We start from the raw sequence: 22436 nt of genomic DNA, 5'->3' as shown, positions 1-22436 counted from the left end.
AAAAAAAGAGGGATTAAATGTACGGCAGGGTCAAAAAGAGGAATTAAGTTTATGGCAGAATCAAAAAGAGAGGGATTCAGTTTATGTCAGGATCAAAAAAAGAGAAATTCAAATTATGGCAGAATCAGAGGAGATGCAATTTATGGCAGGATCAAAATGAGCGGGATTCAATTGATGGCAGGATCAAAAAAGAAAAATTCTAATTATGGCAGGATCAGAGAAAAGGGATGCAATATGTGGCAGGATCAAAAAGAGAGGGATTACATTTATGGCAGGATTAAAAAGAGGAATTAAGTTTATGGCAGGATCAAAAAGAGGAAAAAAGAGGAATTACGTTTATGGCAGGATCAGAGAAGAGAGATGCAATTTATGGCAGGATCAAAAAAAAGACCTCTGCAGATGCCCCCACCGTATCCTCTATCTTTAACCACTCAAGCCCCGGACCAATTTGCAGCCAAAGGACCAGGCCCCTTTTTTGCGATTCGGTACTGCGTCGCTTTAACTGACAATTGTGCGGTCGTGCAATCTCATACTCCCAAACAAAATTGGCGTCCTTTTATTCCCACAAATGGAGCTTTCTTTTGGTGGTATTTGATCACCTCTGTGGTTTTTATTTTTTGCGCTATACACAAAAATAGACAATTTAGAATTTTCTATTTTGAAAAAAATTCAATATTTTTTACTTTTTGCTATAATAAATATGCCCAAAAAATATATAAAAAAAATTTTTTCCCTCAGTTTAAGCCGATACGTATTCTTCTACATATTTTTGGTAAAAAAAAAATGCAATTAGCGATTATTGGTTTGCGCAAAAGTTATAACGTTTACAAAATAGGGGATAGTTTTATAGCATTTTTATTATTATTATTTTTTTTAACCAGTAATGGCGGCAATCAGAGATTTTTATTGTGACTGCTACATTATGGCGGACACATCGGACATTTTTGGGACCACTGTCATTTATACAGCAATCAGTGCTTTTTAAATGCACAGATTCCTGTGTAAATGACACTGCCAGTGAAGGAGTTAACCACTAGGGGACGGGGAGGGGTTAAGTGTGACGTGTGTTTTTTTACTGTTGGGGGTGTGGATTGGACTGTAACAGGGAACAGACGATCAGTGACAGCCACACTAGGAAGCACGGGGAGAGGTTTGTTTCCACATACCTCTCCATGTTCTTCAGCTGTGACCCGATCGCGGGACATCAGCGGCGATCGGGTCCCGCGGCCACGGAGCTCAGGACCGGGTCATGAGGGTGGCGTGCGAGCGACCGACAGCTGGGCACTTAAAGAGCAACGTTGATGTGCCCAGCCGTGCCATTCTGCCGACGTAAAGTGCAGGAGGCGGTCCTTAAATGGTTAAGGTATCCCGCACTGCTGTGATAAGTGTTCCTACTAGCACTTTTTTCTCTGCTGACCTGGATACGGAGTCATGCTGAGTGTTCGAAAGGTCCTGGTCTGCATTCTCTGAAATGTCAGAACAGGGGCCGCCTGCCACAGCGGGACCTGAGCCTGAATCAGAGCTCTCCCCAGAGAACGGGGCAATTTTTTTTACCCCCCACGCACCTGCACGTCGCCTCTACCCTGGTGACAAAAGATTCCAGGACCACCAACAGTGTGTTCATAGGCACCGCAGGTGCAGGGGAACCGGTTGCTATAACAGGGATGTCTGGGGAAGAAGCGTCAGCTTCTGACGCCATGCTGGCCCACTCTCGCCTGTCTCCCTTGGGGACCTAAAGCAAGTCACAAAAAAGCCCACCCTCTTATCTGCCACAGACTGAGGGGCACCCAGCAGGACTCACCACCCTGACCCAGGTAGTGCGCTGTGCTGCCGCCGTCTGCTCTGCCCTGCATCAGTCACAAGGTTTTCCGAGTGAAAACCCCACTGTTCTGGAAGCATACAGTCAGAAAAACGCCCATAACTGCTGGGAAAATGGCTACGGATAAGCACATGACTGTGGCTACAAAAAAATGGCCACGGTGGCCAGTCCCCACATGCAGCACACAGATACCAAAAGGACGGCACTAAAATAGGGAAAAAGCAAGCGGACCATCAACCGCCCAGCGTAGTCTACTGCCAGGACTCAGAGACCCCCCCCAGAGGACCCCACAGGGAGCCAGGTCCTTCTAGACTAGGCAGAAAAAAAACTGAGCTGCTGGTAGCAGAGTGAGGGGTTATAGCCAGTAGGATCGCCCCCTGGACGGTACTGTACAGCTTTGTGTTTTTATGTGTTCTGCCTAGTCCTCTCCTGAAGGTGGCGATATAACCCTGAGGTCAAGATTAAAGGTCCTGTGTCTGTCAATGAGCAAAAGAGAAAATACATTTTGCTGCCGCAATCAAGGCCACCCAGATACCTGGGGACCAAGACATACAGACAGTTCATATATAACAGACTTCCTGATGTTTAGAGATCGAACCATGTGTGGGCAGGTTGAATGTACAAAGTTCATTAATTAATCAACCAATGTTTTTCCTTTATTTTCACCTGGTGATCCAGCCAGTTTGCCTATATTCGCACAGATGACTGGCCCCGGTGTGAATGGCAGCAGCAAGAAGGTGCCAATTACGGCAGCTGTTACTGCCACCTGTGAGCGGCTAGCTGTAGCTGCCCAGCCCTGTATACTTCAGGTACTGACAGGTCAGCAGCTGCAGCCATCTGTGGCTGTCTGCCCAACCAGCGATTACCTGCAGTGATCGCTGCTGAACGCAACCTGTCATTGAAGTGTACAGCTCACAGGTGGCAGAAACCGCTGCAGGAATCAGCAGATTCCTGTCATTGTCATTAGCACTGGTGCTAGACGCCAATATGAATGTAGCCTCAGTAATATTTTTCAACTTTCTTTACCAGAACAGACTGTTTATACAAAGTAGCAGTTAGAGGGTTGAGACAAACCATTTAACACTGACAGGGTTTCTTACAATGGTCATGTATAATAATTTATGTAAAAATTTTATCTGAAAAGGAAAAAACGGTTTTTGGCAACTGCCTAAATGTCTTAGCTGGAGTTCAGCTTTGATTTGTTAGTCAAGTCTATCCAAATCTGCTAGTTTAACACTACTCTCTCCCCACACTGACAATGCTACTGTCCATAGGTGTCTACTTCACTACTACATCCAGAATGCAGACTCCCCAAGACAGGAAGTGTGTTACTGGCTTGATCACCAGGTGAAATAAAGGCAAAAAGCCAAAAAAGGACGACCACCGATCCACATTCCTTGTTTTTGGCACTCTGTGAACATGTGAAAAGTCATTGAACATGGTGGAGTAACTAATGCACCAATAATGACAGCTCCACCAGTAAACACAAACTGCACTCACACAGTCGGCCGTTCCATTGCAGCTGAATGTGGCATGCTTTAAAGTGGTTGTAAACCCTTACAAACCACTTTGACCTACAGGTAAGCCTAGATTAAGGCTTACCTGTGGGTCCAAGAAATATCTCCTAAACCGTATATTTACCCGAAGACAGCCACCGCATGCGCCGTAGACAGTGGCGCACTGGGCAGGTCGTGGCGATATGCCACGAGTGTCGGCTCCCATGCGCATGCGCGGGAGTGACGTCATGGCGGCTCCGGTGAATCATAGCGCCGTAGCCACGAGACCCTGGATCCATGGTAGCGGCGAAGAGGAAGACGGAGGACCGCTTTGGGGACTTCGTTCTCAGGTAAGTTATTCATAATGAGCTAGTATGCTATGCATACTAGCTCATTATGCCTTTGCCTGGCAGGGTGTGCTTTTTTTCCCCCTTTACTTCCTCTTTAAATGACGTTTGGTGACACTCGGGGGCAAACCTAGGTTTAAGCAGCTCGGGAGCCTGGCATTTTCCTGCCACCTCATGCAGCTCAAAGTGCGTGAGAGGGGTCTACTCCCCACACTGCCTGCATAGAACATACCGGGCCAGGCCGGGCTGAGTGGATATAAGACAGATCAGAAGATGCAGGGAGTGTGTATTCTCTCTCTCCCCCTTTGGCTGAGAAGCATGAGAGCAGATCACCTGGAGTTGCACACAGGAGTCCTGGAAGGCTTTGCTCTTCAGATGGCCACGGTAAACCTGACACTTTAGTCCTAATATGCCCTTTCCAGTTCACAGGGCTCTGCATTCCCAACAGGTTTCCTGGTGAAATGCTCCCCTTGGATTAGGTCAGCAAGAGACACAGACTGTGCCTCAGTGGAGAAGAATGCTTAGGTCTGGGGCGAAGTCTGGTCCACTCTGTACTGTGTCTGTACTGTGTCTGCCTAGCCCACTTGGTACTGTTCCCTTCTGCCAGCCCTGCACAGTGCCTTCCTGCTCCCTTACTGTGTCCTCTTGCCCCCTGCACCGTGTCCAGACATACATAAATACAGGCTGCTGGGAGAGGCATTTAATGACAGGGGGCAGTGTGTAGAGGGTGTAAATAAAAAAAAAAAAAAAAAAAAAAAAAAAAAGAAGAGTGGGAGCAGCGTGTACAGGGGAAAAGAGGATCAGCATACCGTATATACTCGAGTATAAGCCGAGATTTTCAGCCTCTTTTTTGAGGCTGAAAGTGCCCCCCTCGGCTTATACTCGAGTCACCGCTGTCTGACTGCCCGAACAGCGTGTCGAGCAGACAGACAGCGGCCATTCTACCTTTCAAAAGCCGCGCCTCCGCCTCCGCCTGTGATAGGCGGAACACTCAATTTCCCAGCAGTCAGTGTTCCGCCTATCACGGACATCGGCTCATCCTCGGATGAGCCGATGTCCGTGATAGGCGGAACACTGACTGCTGGGAAATTGAGTGTTCCGCCTATCACAGGCGGAGGCGGGGCTTTTGAACAGGGGAATGGCCGCCAGGGCGCCGACGAAGAGCGGCGATCCTGGCATGGGACGACACGGAGGCTCGGGACGGGACGACACGGAGGCTCGGGACGGGACGACACGGAGGCTCGGGACGGGACGACACGGAGGCTCGGGATGGGACGACACGGAGGCTCGGGACGGGACCGGACGGGACCGCTCGGGACACAGGTAGGCTGGACACACAAGGCTGCACGGACACACACACACACACACACACACACACACACACACGGATGGACACACACACACACACAGGGATGGATGGATGGATGGACACACACACACACACACACACACACAGGGATGGATGGATGGATGGACGCACACACACACAGGGATGGATGGATGGACACACACACAGGGATGGATGGATGGACACACACACAGGGATGGACGGACACACAGGGATGGACGGACACACACAGGGATGGACAGGCATATCTCACCCTCGGCTTATACACGAGTCAATAGGTTTCCCAGTTTTTTGGGGGTAAATTGGGGGCCTCGGCTTATACTCGGGTCGGCCTATACTCGAGTATATACGGTATATGTGGGGGGGGGGGGGGAGTGTGTAGAGAGGGTGGGACAGTGTGTTTGTTGTTTTTAATCAGAATAAACACCAGACCCAATATGTAGCATAATTGGGCACATTTTCTTTTTGCTGATGCAGCTCACTTAGTTCTGGATGCAGGGGAAAGATGGCGTGATATCATCTGCACTCTGCCTCTCCCGACAGACTGGATGCTGGTTTGGGCACCACGCCATTTGCAGCTCAGCTGTGTAAGGGGCCCCAAAATTTGCTGATGGCTGCCCTGTCTAGAGATGTGTGTGTTCAAGTTTCTCCTGGCAGAAAACCTATTCACGTATAGGCTTATTCCTGTCAGATAATTAGCTATTACAGCACGTTAAGGCAGCCACTTTTGGAAGCATTAATTGGTCAGATCATGGCTCAATAGCTCTTGATCTTAAAAAAAAAAGTAACACAATCACTGCAACAACTTATCCATCCTTGTGAACCTTCTTCAAAAAGGGGTTCACTGACTCACAACTTGGTGACAATTTCTATTTGAAACCCATGCCTGGTTTGAGCTTTTTTACACTGTGGTATATCAGGGGGCATTTTTATTCAAATTAGTACCAGGGAAAGTATAAGGTGGATGCATACTCTATCCATACTACTTGACCAAAATTCAAATACTGGAACGGTCTCATAAAAAGTCCCCTATTATGCAAATATCTAATGAACTCTTTAACCACTTGCCTACCAGGCCAATTCTGACATTTCTCTCAATTTTTTTTTCTAGAAAATTACATAGAACCCCCAAACATTATATATTTTTTTTTTAGCAAAGACCCCAGAGAATACAATGGCGGTCATTGCAACTTTTTATCTCACAACGGTAAAAAAAAACCCCAAAAAAACAGTAACGTTAGCTCAATGTTTTTGCATAATGTGAAAGATGAAGTTATGCAGAGTAAATAGATACACAACCTGTCACGCTTCAAAATTGCACACGCTCGTGGAATGGAGCCAAACTTTGCTACTTAAAAATCCCCATATGCGACGCTTTAACATTTTTTACTGGTTACATGTTTTGAGTTACAGAGCAGATCTAGAACCAAAATGATTGCTCTCGCTCCAACGTTTGCGGGGATACTTCACGTTTGGTTTGAACACCGTTTTCATATGTGGGCGGGACTTATGTATGCGTTTGCTTCTGCATGTGAGCTCACAGGGACAGGGGCGCTTTCTTTAAAAAAAAAAAAATTTTTTGATCACTTTTATTCCTATTACAAGGAATGTAAACATCCCTTTTAATAGGAATATGGCATGACAGATCCTCTTTACAGTGAGATATGGGGTCAATAAGACCCCACATCTCACCTCTAGGCTGGGAAGCCTGAAATAAAAAAAAAATAAAAAAAAATGATCGTGGCTTCCCAGCTGAATCAGTGCCATTTGTTTGAATGCAGAGGCTGGAAGTGACATCATAACATTGCGCCCGGCCTCCGACGATCATAGAGACTCCGGTGACCCTCTGGTCCCCCGGAAATCTCTATGATGGACATCCGGGGCCGACGGATCCTGTGTCCGACTCACTGATCGTAGCAATGAATCAGTAGAAGCACCGGGGGGCAACGGGAGGATGTCCCCACTCGCGTCCCTTAAGAACGATCATGCGGCGGAACAGCTGCTTTGATCGTTCCTATGGTGCACAGAATCACCGGCTCTAAAAGATGATATCTGAATGATGCCCGTAGCTACAGGCATCATTCTGATATCCCCGCTCAAAGCTGAGGACGTTTGGCGTTTGATTTTGGCGTACGGCAGGCCGGAAGCAGTTAAAGGAGTTACCTTTACAATCACTTTAATTTGCGAAAGGAGTCTGGATCATTACTTGTAGCCAACAACAACTAAGTTGAAAGTGACTTATCAAGATAATTCAGCTAATAAATTGATGGCTGCTCAGCTTACACATAGGCAGATTAAAAAACTACCCTAATTCATCTATAGTTACTAAACAAAAACTGGGTAACCCTAAAACCAGAGCTTTCTGTGACTAACACAATACTCTCTATAACCTTCAGCATAATCCTCTGACTTTACAGCCCTCCCCAGAGACCATAGAAAACTTTCTCTATTGGTTTCCCACAGGTTCACCCTCAATTCTAAATTACTTGAACGCTCCTTTTACAGATGAGTTAAACTTCGTAATACATAGTCTGCCCAAAAATAAATCATCAGCAATGGATCGCTTTTCTGAAGATACTTAAACACTTGCTGCCTGCCTGCAATGTCCTGCGGGCGGGCGGCCACTGTGGTCAAAGCGGTGTACCCATACATTAATTTCCTGAGAAACTGAGAAATCAATTGGTTTTAAAGAAAGAAAATAAAGCTGCTAAAATGGCCCAACCAATCACCTGACTTGAATCCAATAGAAAATCTATGGAAAGAACTAAAGATCAGAGTTCATAGAAGAGGCCCACGGAACCGTCAAGATTTAGACTGTGGGGAAGAATGGGCCAAAATCACACCTGAGCAATGCATGCGACTAGTTTCTCCATACAGGAGGCGTCTTGAAGCTGTCATTACCAACAAAGGATTTTGTACGAAGTATTAACCACTTAAGGACTGGAAGATTTTTTCCCACTTAATGACCAGGCCATTTTTTACGTCGCTTTAACTGACAATATCACCGCCATGCGTCGATGTACCCAAACAAAACTGATGAATTCCCCCCCCCCCACAAATAGAGCTTTCTTTTGGTGGCATCTGATCACCTCTGCGGGTATTCTTTGCGCTTTAAACAAAAAAAGAGCGACAATTTTGAAAAAAAAAACATATTTTTACATTTTTGCTTTAATAAATAGCTAAAAAAATAATAATTTGTTCATCAGTCTAGATCAATATGTATTCTTATAAAGCGGCCACCGTACAGCTACGGCGATTCGTGCAGGGAAGCCAATTTTATTACACATAAATTAATTTTTGAACTTATTTGTTATGGCTACTTTTTATGTATAGATTGCTTGTTACTGACATGTGGTGAGAATTTCATGTCAATAGAAGTATATTTACCTAGAAAAATGGTGATGTGTTCAATACTTATTTTACCCTCTGTATACCATAGTTTGTAGGCGCTAAAACTTTCACGAAACAAATCAATATACACCAATTGGCATGTAAGCAGAATACATTTTGGCTAAAATTTTATCAAGAAATTAGATTTTAAAAAAATAATGTTTTATTGGATATGTTTTACAGCAGAAAGTAATTTTTTTTTTGTTCAACATTTTAGGGATTTTTTAGTTTCATTTTTAGTTTGCAGCCAAAAGGACCAGGCCCCTTTTTGCTATTCAGCACTGCGTCGCTTTAACTGACAATTGCGCAGTCGTGCGACGTGGCTCCCAAACAAAATTGGCGTCCTTTTTTTCCCCACAAATAGAGCTTTCTTTTGGTGGTATTTGATCACCTCTGCGTTTTTTTTTTGGCGCTATAAACAAAAATAGAGCGACAATTTTGAAGAAAATGCAATATTAAAAAAATATATAAAAAAACATTTTTTTTTACTAGTAATGGCGGCGATCAGCGATTTATTGTGACCGCTACTTTATGGTGAACACATTGGACATTTTTGACACATTTTTGGGACGACTGTCATTTATACAGCAATCAGTGCTATTTAAATGCACCGATTCCTGTGTAAATGACAATGGCAGTGAAGGAGTTAACCACTAGGGGGAGGTGAGGGGTTATGTGTGATGTGTGTTTTTTTTTTACTGTTGGGGGCGTGGTTTGGCATGCAACGTCACTGATCGTCTTTCTGTCACGGCTGGCTTAGCCCTTCCTTCTCTGGGCTGGCTGCTCAGTTGTCGGCTAATTGCCAGCTCTCATCTCTCTCCACAGTTACCAGCTGTACCTGATCATGCTCGGCTGACCTGCCTACTTAAAGCTGTCCAGCTCACAAGAAACAATTCTTCTGCTTTTCCGTTTTAAGATTGGCTTGCTGACGTCCCTTCTGGCTCCTTATCCTGCTTGCTGTTGCTCTACTTGGATCCCTGACTTCTGGCCTGGCTGATTACCCGTTCTGGTTATTGAACTCTGGCCTGGCTGACTACTCGATCCGGTTACTGGACTCTTGCTTGCTATGCTTTGACTATGCTTTTTCTATTCACCTTTTTATTTTTAATATTATTATTTTAATATTTTTTTTAATAAACAAGTGTGATTTAATTGTACTTCTGTCTCGGTCTGATTCATGGTTTCTGACACACTCCCTATAACAGGGAACAGGTGATCGGTGACATACACTAAGAAGCACGGGGAAGCGTTTGTTTACACAGACCTCTCCTCGTTCCTTAGCTGTGACCCGATTGCGGGACACCAGCGGCAATCGGGTCCCGCGGGCACGGAGCTCAGGACTGTGACCCACGGCTGGGCATGTAAAGGGACAGGTATGCGATTGTGCCCAGCCGTGCCATTCTGCCGACGTAAATGTGCAGGAGACGATCCTTAAGCGGTTAAATAGACTCTGCTTACTCTTACTACATCAAGAGAATATCGTGCTTTTTCTTCCCCAGATTAAGGCTCTGGGGATAAAGAAAGAAGGAAGAATAATATCTTGGTTTAATTGAAAACTTGTTACCACTTTTGGTAGGAATTCAGGATGAGGACATAAAACCACCTCATCCTTATGCATGATGAAATATGGCTCTTAAAAGACAGAGCTGTTTGTGCCGATACTCTTCTAGCAGAAGAAATGGCAAGCAGGAAAGATTATCTTTCTTGTCAAAAGAACCAAGGGAATTTCTCTTAAGGTTCAAACTGCTGATTCAGCAAAGCCGATAAGACCAATTTTAAATCCCAAGGATTTAGAGGTGCCTTGATAGGGTGAATAAGCTACGCTTCAAGAGTGGGAAGCAAGAGGCCATAGGAAAAACACTGACAAAGCTGGGATCTGGCTCTTGATAGAAGTCAAGACCAGCTTCATTACAGATCCCATATGCAGGAAATCAGGAATCCTGCCTATGACATACTTCCTGGGGTGCCAACCCCTGGATCCACACCAAGAAACATATGCCTTCCAGACACTATAGTAAGTGATTCTGGAAGCTGGCTTCTTGGCATTAATCAACGTAGACACTACCGAAGGAGATCACCCACAATCTTTTATGGAGTGGGATTCAACAGTCAAACCTGTTAAATTTTGCGTCCGTAAGGTAGGATGAAATACCGGACATTGTGCAAGAAGGTCTGGCTATAATGGCAGAGTACGAAGGACTCCTACTGCCATCTTTGATCTCGGTAAATCAAGATCTTCTGGGGCCCGCTGAGGCCACCAGAATCACCTCCTTTCGTTCCTGCTTGATCCTGCGGAGAAGGCGCGGAAGTAGCAGAACTGGAGGAAATGCATAGATCAGTGAAAAACTGATCCCATGGGAAGACTAATGCGTCTGTTCCTCCTGCTAGCGGATCCCTTGTTCTCGACATAAAGTTGTCGACTTTATTAATGAATCTGGACATGAATAGGTCCATGTCCGGAAATCCCCATCTTCTGACATATCGCTAGGAAGATGTCGGGGTGAAGAGATCATTCTCCTGGAAATAACTGTTGGCGACTCAAGTAGTACGCCTGAAAAATGAAAATTGCAGAAAGGCAAGGAATGTTGTGTTCTGCCCAAGCTAGAACATTATTCAACTCAAGGCAAGATCCTCTAACCTGGACCATCTCCCCTGGACAGAATCTTCTTCCCCAGCCTAGAAGGTTGGCATCTGTTGTTAACACCTTCCAGGATAAAGATTTTCCCTTTTGCTGGATAAAAACCACCAATTTAGGCTCTGACTTATGTCGGGAGCAAAGCGTATTGGAAACAAACAAGGCTTGAATCTTTTTTTATTCCAGACCGACAGGATGGTGGCTTGAAGCATTTTTTGAGTAAAACATCTCCTGCACAGCCGAATTAAGGAATTTTCCTTTGTTTTGAAAAGTTGAATTAGTCCTACAATGGAAACTGATTACTGTCTGGGATAAGAAGACCTTCTGTATGGTATCTATAACCAGCCCCCAAGTACTGTAATCTCCTTGATAGTCTTAAGGAGAATCTTCCTAGGTTGAGCATCCAGCCTAGAGATTTCATATATTTAGGGCTGAGATCAGATTCTGGTTTTAAACCCGAGACTGAATGATCGATTAAAAGTAGATCTTCTAATAGGTTAGGACCACTATGCCTTGCACCCTTAATCTGGCTAAATGAGATGCCAAAATCTTTAAAAACACTCGTGGTGCTGTGGCTAAGCTGAATGGCAGGGCCACAACTGAAAAGATAATTTTATATTTCAAACCACAGAAATTTCTGGTAAGTGGGAAAATTTGACACATGGAGATATGCAACTCCCCTCCTTGCAGGATGGCCACAGTCGATCGAATTATGAAAGGATCGGATGTTTAAGCGCCGATTCAGATGTTCGAGATCTAGAATGGGTCTTACTTCTCTGTTTGGTTCTGGAACCTTAAAAGGTTTGCGCCAAACCCCCGTTCCACTAAGGGAACCTCTGATATCACAGACTGGTTTAACAGCTGATCCAGAGGCCAGAAAGAGAGACTTTTTTTCTTTTCTGGATCTTTAGGAACATTCTCCGAAGAGAAGGAAACTCTTGCATAAAGACTGCTCTATCAGCAGCTCAAGGACCCCACAGGCAGCATCCAAACAGGGACCCGAACCCTGGACCCTCAGATCAAAAAGTCTTATGCTCTACCGACTTCCGCTATCCGGGCTCTCAGAACTCTAGTTGTAACCTAGAGAAAAAAAATTGCAGAAATCCATCTGTCTTAACATTGTTCCTGCCAGAACTTGAGAATCTCGGGACCTTTCCCCTCATCCGAACGAGTGGGGATGCCCCTTCATGAGAAGGCTTTAGCATTCTGCTTTGTGGGCTTTCTGCTCCAAGATCCTGGTGCTGCCCTTGGGGACTTGCCCTTGAACCTGGCGGTTGAGGCCGTCGAGACTGCCTAGAGGTAGATGCCCCAGGCATAGGAGAGGCAACACGATAAAAGGAGAAATGTTTGAACCTCTTTTTACTTGTAAAGAGAGCTTTACCCTATTAGAGGTCTTTTGGATGTACTTATCCACTCTAAATATCCATACCCCAGGAAGGAAAACAAACTGGCAAAGAGCTTTCATGGTGCTTTTGGCTGATCAATATTTCAGCCACAGAACTCTGCGAGAATGCACTAGTCCAAGCATAAGCCATAAGGCTTAAACGATAGAGTCTTTCATAGCATGTGAGACAGATACACCAGCCCATTGCTGGGTCTGCTGATCAGGCAGAATTTCAGGTATCTCCACAAACTGTTCCTTAACCACTTCCCAACCGGCGCACGACTATGTACGTGGGCAGAATGGCACGGGCAGGCAAATTGGCGTACAGGTATGTCCATTTGTATTTGCTGCCCTGTCGTCGCGTCCTCCGTGAGTCTGGTCGCGGGTCCCGTGGACTTGATCTCCGCGGGGATACCCACGATCGTCTCACGGCGAGGCTGAACTGGGAGATGCCGATGTAAACAGCATCTCCCCGTTCTGCCTAGCAACAAGTGACACTGATCTCTGCTCCATGTTATTGGAGCAGAGATAAGTATTCACTAACACACAGCCCCCCACATTTAGTAACACGCCCCTAGGACACACTTAACCCCTTCACTGCCACCCCCTGGTTAACCCCTTCACTGCCAGTGACATTTACGCAGGAATCAGTGCATTTGTATAGCACGGATTGCTGTATAAATTGCAATGGTCCCAAAAATGTGTCAAAAATTTTCAATGTGTCTGCCTTAATGTTGCAGTCACAATAAAAATTGCTGATCGCCGCCATTACTAGTAAAAAAAAAATATTAATAAAAATGGCATAAAACTATCCCCTATTTTGTAAACGCTATACATTTTGTGCAAACCAATAATCGCTTATTGCGATTTTTTTTAACCAAAAATATGTAGAAGAATACGTATCGGCCTAAACTGAGGAAAAAAAATAGTTTTTATATATTTTTGGTGGATATTTATTATAGCAAAAAAGTAAAAAATAATGCGTCTTTTTTCAAAATTGTCGCTCTATTTTTGTTTATAGCACAAAAAATAAAAACCGCAGGGGTGATCAAATAACACCAAAAGAAAGCTCTATTTGTGCGGAAAAAAAGAACGTAAATTTTGTTTGGGAGCCACATCACACGACCGTGCAATTGTCAGTTAAGGCGACGCTGTGCCGAATCGCAAAAAGTGGTCTGGTCTTAAGCCAGCAAAATGGTCCAGTCTAAAAGTGGTTAACCCTTTGAAGTCCACATTTTTCAATGAGTTAGCGTGACTCAAAATGTGCTCCACTAAAATGGTGGCGCAGACCTTAAAGGGTTAATGGACTGAGATACACCAATTACAGCAAGAACCGGCTGCGCTACTGAACTGCAAAAGACATCTCGTCTTTAAAAGGAAGTTCCAACTTTAATTTGCTGGGTCCTTTAACATCAGTGTATTATCCACCGGACATGTGAGACTCTGCTCACTGAAGTGATTGCAGCATCAATTGCTGGAACCCCCCATTTTCTTCATAGAAATGTTCCCACTCAGAATATATAAGCTATGCATGAATAGGAAAAAAACATCCCCAGTTGGGGGAGGTTCTAATGAACTCAATTAGAGGTAGATACCTCAAGAGCCTGTGCTGCAGGCAACAAATGGGTTAAGGGAATACACACAAGCACCTGTCTTGTGATGCTACTTCTTCCATATTAGGATCCTCGGAAGAGGATTGTAATGGAGATTTTTAAGTTCTGTATATAATTGTATTCTATTTTATATGTATTGCACAATGCCCTCACTGTGCACACGGCACTAATAAGGTTTTCAGTACATGTTTTGCATTCTTTCGAGTCCTGATTATAATTAGTCTGCCTATGTAACGCCCTTTGTTACCATAAACATACAATTGTAATATTAATGTGAGACCTACTTAATCATGTGTATAAAAGCCTTTAAATGCATCATAATAAAGGAGAACAGTTATTTGGAAAGATGCTGAGCGTATCTTTTGTGTCTGTTCCCTACTGCAGTAGTTATTATTAATTTGGAACCACTAATCATTATGAGGATAGTTGCCGATCTATAAAATATCTATTTCAGGTGGCGAGCTTTACCGAGGAGGGGTTTCCAGGTGACCCTGAGTATCCGAAACAAGGAGCTTGAGGTGATCCGGGAATTTCTGAAAATCAGCCAGCTGAGGTAAGCCTTTTGCTTACATTTGAGTTATCAGACTTCCTTGATCGATAAGGCATTTTCGGGACAAAGGGTACCTATTTCACTCCCCTTAATCGAACTGTACTGAAGGGAAGAATAGTGCTGTTCACAGGTATATGTAGTACATCTGCTAGATAAAGTAGTTTAGAGGCTAGAGGGTATAGGCACATGTAGAGAAGACTGGCCAGTCATTATGGGCATTCAATTAAGGGAATGAAGGGTAAGAAACCCTCAAAAATGCCCAGCGCATAAGGAACGCTATATTTGAACCGAAAGTGCAGTTCCACCTATACTGAGCCCCTAGATTAATGGTTAAAGTTGACAGGGATCCACAATGGGTAAGTGGGTTACCATCAAAGTCCACAGGGAAGAAGAATTATGCAGAGTATACAGCTAGAGAAACAGCTATCTATGTGAGCAGGATGGATCAAGGGTGACAATTAACATGAGACAGAAAGGGACATTTTGATGTTAAGTTGTGGGATGAATTTGGGGTCAGGCACTGCAACTAGTAAAGTCAAGTAAAGTCAAGAAACAGTGAGAGTTAAAACAGAATGCATTATATGGAATACTTTTGATGGTTCAGCGTCACACAACACCTAACAAAGATGGCACCACATCCCTGAAAATTTGAAACATTAATCAAAGAACAGGAAGGGAGATTTAGGGATTTTGGCGGTGCTGATTAACAGAGTACAGTTAATTGAAATACAAATTTTGTAGTACAAAAATTTATTGAGTTTGAAGTTAAAATCAGTAGCAATAAATGCTTAAAAAGTACAGGATAATACAATACAGTGGTTGTTCTCGTCGAGCACACATAGTCCCGACATGTTTCGCATTGGATTGCTTCTTCAGGGGATGTGTGAATATTTGAACAAAATCTAAACCAAAAATACGGAATGGTAATAAAATATATCACAAAATCATAGGTGCAGAGAGAGAAAGAAAAAAAAAAAAAAAACACACAAACATCAAACCCACCTTCAACCACTACGTTGATGGTAAAGTAGGGGAATTGTCCACCTCAGGGGTTAACCACAGCAGCGCTGAATCGCAGGGGGCTAAAAAGCCAACCCAGGGAAACTGGTAACAAGAAAGTATGCAATAAAGCGCAAAATTTTTTTTTTTTTTTTTTTTTTAAAGAAATTTTGGGATAGTTGAGAGTTCTTTGATACATGACTTAATTTTAAGATTGCTTAAAATAAAACAACCTTTTAGGGGTAAAAAGCCCTCTAAAATATAGAAATTAAAAAAGGTAGTACACAGATATATTTTAATTTCAAATATGTTACTTACATGGGTTGAATAGTTGTGAGAAATGGGGACGCTCGTATTTTGAAAGAAATCTTTTTGAGCACTCAGGGAGACACAACTGCACAGAAGTACCAGCTGGGTGGCCAATCAAAAAAGAAGAAACAAGACGAAGGTTAGAATGGTTGAGTAGGTAGGAAAAGATATCTCAAAAGAGGGGTGTGTACATCAACAGCTGAGTGCTATAGGAACACAAACACTCAAGCATGTAGATATATAATAAAAATTACATATTGCCATCCCAAAGCTAAGGAATTCCAAGCTAGGGAGTCAATGCAGACATGCAAAAAGAAACATGGACAATGGCCCAAGTGTGAAGGGTTGAAAGACAATCAGAAGGAAAAGTGAACGTTTTCAAAGAAAAAGGACGATCGGTTAAAGTAAATATAAGCGATATAACAGTAAGCTTACCAAGAAGTACAGAGTGTGGAGGATCAAGCGTCACCCTTGGCTGCGACCCGCAAAGGAATGACGGTATAACGAAGGCTTTTTATATGCCCCGCCATCAAGCCGGCGTCTGACGTAGTTGGCCTGATGCGGACAAAAGGAGCGCTATTGCGCATGCTCACGGGGGACGAGACTGGATAAGCCTACAAGTCCCATAATGCTTCAAGCATGTAGGTGGGGGAAAGAGGGGAACGAACGATGCCTTAATTGCCGCACCTTCGTGAAGGGCGACGGCGTAAACGAACGTGACCACCAAATCGACCGCCCAATCAGGCATAGAGGCAAAAACGATGTGAAGGGAGCGTCGCAGCGCTGGAAAGGGGCAGTGGCATACAAGGCGCCTATGCCCCCGGGCGTCCGTGCGAACAGCACTGATGGGGAAAACACGTTCCCCTGTCTCGGTATGGCGGCCTTTAGTGGTGAGGCCTGGGATGCTCTAATGGACAAAGTCCAACTTACACAAAAAACAGGTGACATTTCAGATAAAGATCTTGATTCTGCTTTCCTTAGATTACAACGCCTTCTCGAACGAAAGGTTCGAGTTTTCTGGCATAAAAAATATTTCCAGAAATATATAGAAAACTTTATTGTACCTTTTGGACTGCGAATCCAGATTTTTCCCAACATTAAAAAAGTTGATGATATCATTAAATCTAAATGGGAAGAAAACTTACAAACATGCTCTTTTGGTATGATGTCTTTGTTATGTATTCAGTATGATCATGAACTCTCTATACTGGATAGCTTAATCTCCCATTGGTATGAAGATCATGATTCTAGAACATCAACTACGAGATTTCAGAAAAAGGAACAGGACCTCCAAGTCCTTATTGAAAAATATACTTTAGAAATTATTTATATCAAAGAAAACAAATTTGCCAGGGATAACCTGGCTCATACTAATGGCTACGCTTACAAATGGACTTGTGATTCCAAACCTAAATTCACTAAACCTTTCAATTCACGTACAAATAGAAATAATGACAACACTCCTAATGTTTCTCCACCCTCCTCTTTTTCTTCTACACAGTCAACTATGTATCGTGACCTGTCTGAGGACAGAGTACCGAAAAAAAGAAAAGGGAACTCTGAACACGCCTCCACTGAGTCCCTTCGGACTCAATTAGGCACTCCGCTTTCTCGTCGGGCACCACCTTTTTCATCGAAACCAACATCTGCTGGTACACTTGCTATGTTTCACCCTTCTCACTCCCTCTCTTTAGGCTCTCGTGGTACACAATCGACGATAAATCAATGCACAGCCCCCACGGCTCAGGCAACTTCCTCTATAACCTCTTTGCAATCTGCGAATCCATCGGTAAGCACCGCTAATGTCATTATCTCGCCTCTGGGTACTCCCTTACCTACAGATTTGAAATTGGCACCTATTTTTTTAGGCAAGGACCAGATTCCACCTATGATTTGAACGATACCTATGCACAAAGTAACCTTGATTCATCTACAAATGAGTTGTCAATAATAAATGTATCATCACAAAGACTATCCGAACCTGAACTGGAAGTCTTGAAATTAGGACTAACTTTTTGTCCTGATTCCAACACAACTAAATTTCAACGTATTAAGGACTTACATCTTTTTGCCCGTAAATTGCTGTATCGAGTTATTTTTGATAAACCTGCTAGTGCAGGTTTCAACAGTAATGATGATGTCCGGTCATATGAAAATATGACCGAACATTATGCTATCAAAAATTTGATGGAATTATGGGAGGAGGGCAACACCGATGACGACGACTCGGAAGCAATTTCTACTCCGAGTCTGTCGGTCCCAGGTGTTTCCTTCCCCCCTCCTCCATCCTTTAAATGCAAATCCAGAGCATTTCCTCTACTCAATGCAAACCCAAACATTTGGGCGTTTATACAACAAACAACTACAGAAATTGAGAAGTTGTCTTTTCACTCACCTTTATCTACCAACCTCTCGTTACAACATAGAGCAGCTATCAAATCTCTACAAAAAAATACAAATTTAATTATTAAGCCCGCAGACAAGGGCGGAAATTTGGTGATCATGGAAGTTGCACAATACACTTCCATGTGCCGAAATATACTGTCCAACAGAAATTGGTATCGTCCTATTTCTAAAACTGTCATTCTAAATTATCGAAATATTTATTTGAATCTTATTTTTAAGGCATATCAACAAGGGATCATTGACCTCAATACATGGAAATTCCTAAATACCAAGGACCCAAAGATTCCAACTTTCTACACACTACCGAAAATTCACAAATCTCAAACAAATCCCCCTGGACGTCCTATCATTTCAGGATGTTCATGTTTAACTGAAAATGCGAGCGCACTAGTTGATAGCTACTTAAGTCCACACGTTATTTCTTTATCTTCATACGTAAAAGATACTATCGATTTGTTAAGAATGATCGAGGGATTGTCTCTTCCTCCCAACTCATGGTTGGTTGCTCTGGACATCGAAAGCCTCTACAACACAATTCCCCATGACAAGGGAGTTGAAGTTGTACGTAGGTTTCTCTCTGAAAGAGGCTCCTCTTTCTTACAATACAGCTCTTTTGTTATGGACCTTCTTGAATATATTCTTAAGCATAACGTCTTTGTTTTTGACTCCACCCACTACCTCCAGGTACAGGGGGTTGCGATGGGGACTAAATGTGCCCCATCGTATGCAAACCTGTACCTGGGGGGGTGGGAAAAGGAAACTTTCTCTAGAGAAGATTTGTCACCGTTTTTGGATAAAATTGTTTCATGGTTTCGTTATATCGACGATGTTCTTTTTTTCTGGTCAGGCACGGAAATAGAATTAAAAACCTTTTTTCAATTGATTTCCATTAATAACTTCAATTTGAAATTTACTATGCAACATAGTCAGTCAATGGTTAACTTTCTAGATATAACCATTTCTTTGGACAGTGAAGGTAGACTCAACTCTTTCTTATTTAGGAAACCGTCTGCTGGAAACACGGTTTTACACGCTACTAGCTTTCACCCAACTTCCCTGATTAATAGTATTCCTTATAGCCAATATTTGCGTTTAAAGCGAAATTGTAGTAAAAACTCAGATTTTTAATTAGCAGCTGATGACCTTTACCAAAGATTGAGAAAAAGAGGATACAGCCATAAGTGTTTGAAACGAGCCTATAACCGTGTAAAACCTAAAACTAGAACTTCACTTATTTTTTCTACCCGACGTTCCAGTACAAATGACTCAGTTAGAATTATTACTCGCTATTCCAATCAGCATCGTAAGTTTAAGGAAATTCTACACAAGTTTTGGCCACTCCTCCTAGCTGACCCTACCACCAAGAAATATATTAAAGATTTTCCCGAAGTCACTTTTAAAAGAGTTCCCTCTCTCAAAGATAAACTAGTGCATAGTCACTTCGAACAACCAAAGTTGGATACTAGAAAGGTAATTAATGGCACTTTTCCATGTGGCCATTGTGACGTTTGCTGTTATGTTAACTCACATACTAAACTTAAACTGCCAAATGGCAAATGGCATTCCATTAAACATCGAGTCACATGTCAAACCCAGGGTGTTATATATCTTGCCCGCTGCCTCTGTGGCGGATTTTATGTAGGCAAAACAAAGCGACAATTTTGTATTCGAATCAAGGACCATATCAAACCCATTATTAAAAAGAAAATGGAGACGGCCATCAGTCGGCACGTTGGCCTCTTCCATGCCTTCAATCCTAAATTTATCACCTTTTCCGCACTTGAACACATCCCCCTTGATGTGAGAGGGGGCAGTGTGGATAATATTTTACTTCAACATGAAGCTGAATGGATTTTTAATTTAAGGGCCACAACCTCACCTGGCTTTAATGAAAACTTAAGCTTTAAACCGTTTTTGTGATACAAAAAAATATATATATATTTTTTTTTCTTTTCTGGTCCTTCAGTTCTGTTGACCGCCCCTCTGAGAGGGAACCTCTGTGGGTTCCTATTCCCCTTCCCCCCCCCCCCCCCCCTTCCCCTTTTTTTTTTTTTTTTTATTATTGTTTTATTGGTAATTTGTTTGTATTGATATGTTTGTTAATAACTATGTTAATAATTATAAGAATATATTATGTTCATGTTTATATGTTTATGATATTATTATGTGCAGCTTCAGAGAAATGATTTTCCCCTTCCCACCCTAATAGTCCACCTCCTCGGTTTTCCCCATCAGTGCTGTTCGCACGGACGCCCGGGGGCATAGGCGCCTTGTATGCCACTGCCCCTTTCCAGCGCTGCGACGCTCCCTTCACATCGTTTTTGCCTCTATGCCTGATTGGGCGGTCGATTTGGTGGTCACGTTCGTTTACGCCGTCGCCCTTCACGAAGGTGCGGCAATTAAGGCATCGTTCGTTCCCCTCTTTCCCCCACCTACATGCTTGAAGCATTATGGGACTTGTAGGCTTATCCAGTCTCGTCCCATAGGTGAGCATGCGCAATAGCGCTCCTTTTGTCCGCATCAGGCCGACTACGTCAGACGCCGGCTTGATGGCGGGGCATATAAAAAGCCTTCGTTATACCGTCATTCCTTTGCGGGTCGCAGCCAAGGGTGACGCTTGATCCTCCACACTCTGTACTTCTTGGTAAGCTTACTGTTATATCGCTTATATTTACTTTAACCGATCATCCTTTTTCTTTGAAAACGTTCACTTTTCCTTCTGATTGTCTTTCAACCCTTCACACTTGGGCCATTGTCCATGTTTCTTTTTGCATGTCTGCATTGACTCCCTAGCTTGGAATTCCTTAGCTTTGTGATGGCAATATGTAATTTTTATTATATATCTACATGCTTGAGTGTTTGTGTTCCTATAGCACTCAGCTGTTGATGTACACACCCCTCTTTTGAGATATCTTTTCCTACCTACTCAACCATTCTAACCATTCTTCGGCTTAGGACACAGCAATGGTAATACAATGTCCTCATTAATATGAAAAGCCGAGACCACCTTCGGTAGAAAGGATGGTTGAGGACGCAACACCACCTTATCCCTGTGGATAACCAGATAGGGCGACTTGCAGGACAAGGCCGCCAATTCTGAAACCCTCCTGGCCACTAGAAAGACCACTTTCTGGGAAAGAGTCAAAAGGGGAATCTCCCTGATATTCTCAAATGGTGGTTTTTGTAGCGCCGACAACACCAGGTTCAAATCCCATGGGGCTAACAGTGGACGCACCGGAGGGACTACATGTCGTACCCCCTGAACGAAGGTACTCACTAAGGAGTGCAATGGCAGGGGTCGTTGGAAAAAGACAGCCAAGGCTGAGATTTGCCCTTTGATGGTGCTTAATGCCAATCTCTGGTCAATTTTTTGCTGGAGAAACAGCAGGATCCTGGATATGGAAAAGGATCGCGGATGCCATCCTTTCTCCTCACACGTGGAGAAGTAGGCCTTCCAGGTACGATAGTATATCTTCCGAGAAGAAGATTTCTGTGCCCTCAACATAGTTGAAATCACTGAGTCCGACAGACCCCGGTTCCTGAACACCTGGCTCTCAATAGCCATGCCGTTAAAGCCAACGATGGTAAAGCAGGATGGAAAATTGGACCTTGAGATAGGAGGTCCTCTCGCAACGGCTGTTGCCAGGGAGCGCCTGCCACCAGACGCACCAGGTCTGCATACCAAGGATGCTGAGGCCAATCTGAGGCAACCAGTATTACTGGGATCCCCTCGGCTTCCACTCTGCGAAGCAGACATGGCAACAGTTTCAGTGGAGGAAAGGGGTAAATCAGCTGGCACTGATCCCACAGAGCCACCAGCGCGTCTGACACGTCTGCCCACAGATCTCATCCTGGACATGAATCTTGGCACCTTCCGATTGAGATGGGAGACCAGTAGATCCACATCTGGTGTTCCCCACTTCAGGCACAGCAGCTTGAATGTCTACGGATGCAATGCCCATTCTCCTGGGTCCAGCATCTGTCGAATCAGATAGTTTGCCTGCCAGTTTTCCACTCCCAGGATGTAAATGGCCAACAGGGCCGGTACGTGTTGCTCTGCCCACCAAAGTATGTGAGCGACCTCCCGAGCAGCGGCTGAGCTTCTTGTTCCCCCTTGGTGATTTACGTACGCCACAGCCG

At 43.7% G+C, this 22436-nt stretch overlaps 1 protein-coding gene and 1 long non-coding RNA gene across 4 annotated transcripts in view; both read right to left on the bottom strand.

Annotated features, from left to right (window-relative positions):
* Positions 1–22436, bottom strand: part of KDM4B (lysine demethylase 4B) — an 817487-nt gene that overhangs the window by 52392 nt on the left and 742659 nt on the right. The window lies entirely within an intron of this gene.
* On the bottom strand, positions 15303–16429 carry LOC143976051 (uncharacterized). Its single transcript, XR_013272475.1, has 3 exons — positions 15900–16429; positions 15585–15686; positions 15303–15484 (listed from the first exon to the last, which is right to left on the bottom strand). It is a non-coding gene; the product is annotated as an uncharacterized LOC143976051 (long non-coding RNA).

The sequence above is a fragment of the Lithobates pipiens genome, unplaced genomic scaffold (assembly GCF_037356315.1).
Source record: "Lithobates pipiens isolate NorthernLeopardFrog02 unplaced genomic scaffold, aLitPip1_a1.2 Scaffold_13, whole genome shotgun sequence".
Taxonomy (NCBI): Eukaryota; Metazoa; Chordata; class Amphibia; order Anura; family Ranidae; genus Lithobates; species Lithobates pipiens.
The sequence above is the reverse complement of the archived record's forward strand: the minus strand, read 5'-3'. Positions and strand labels throughout refer to the sequence as shown.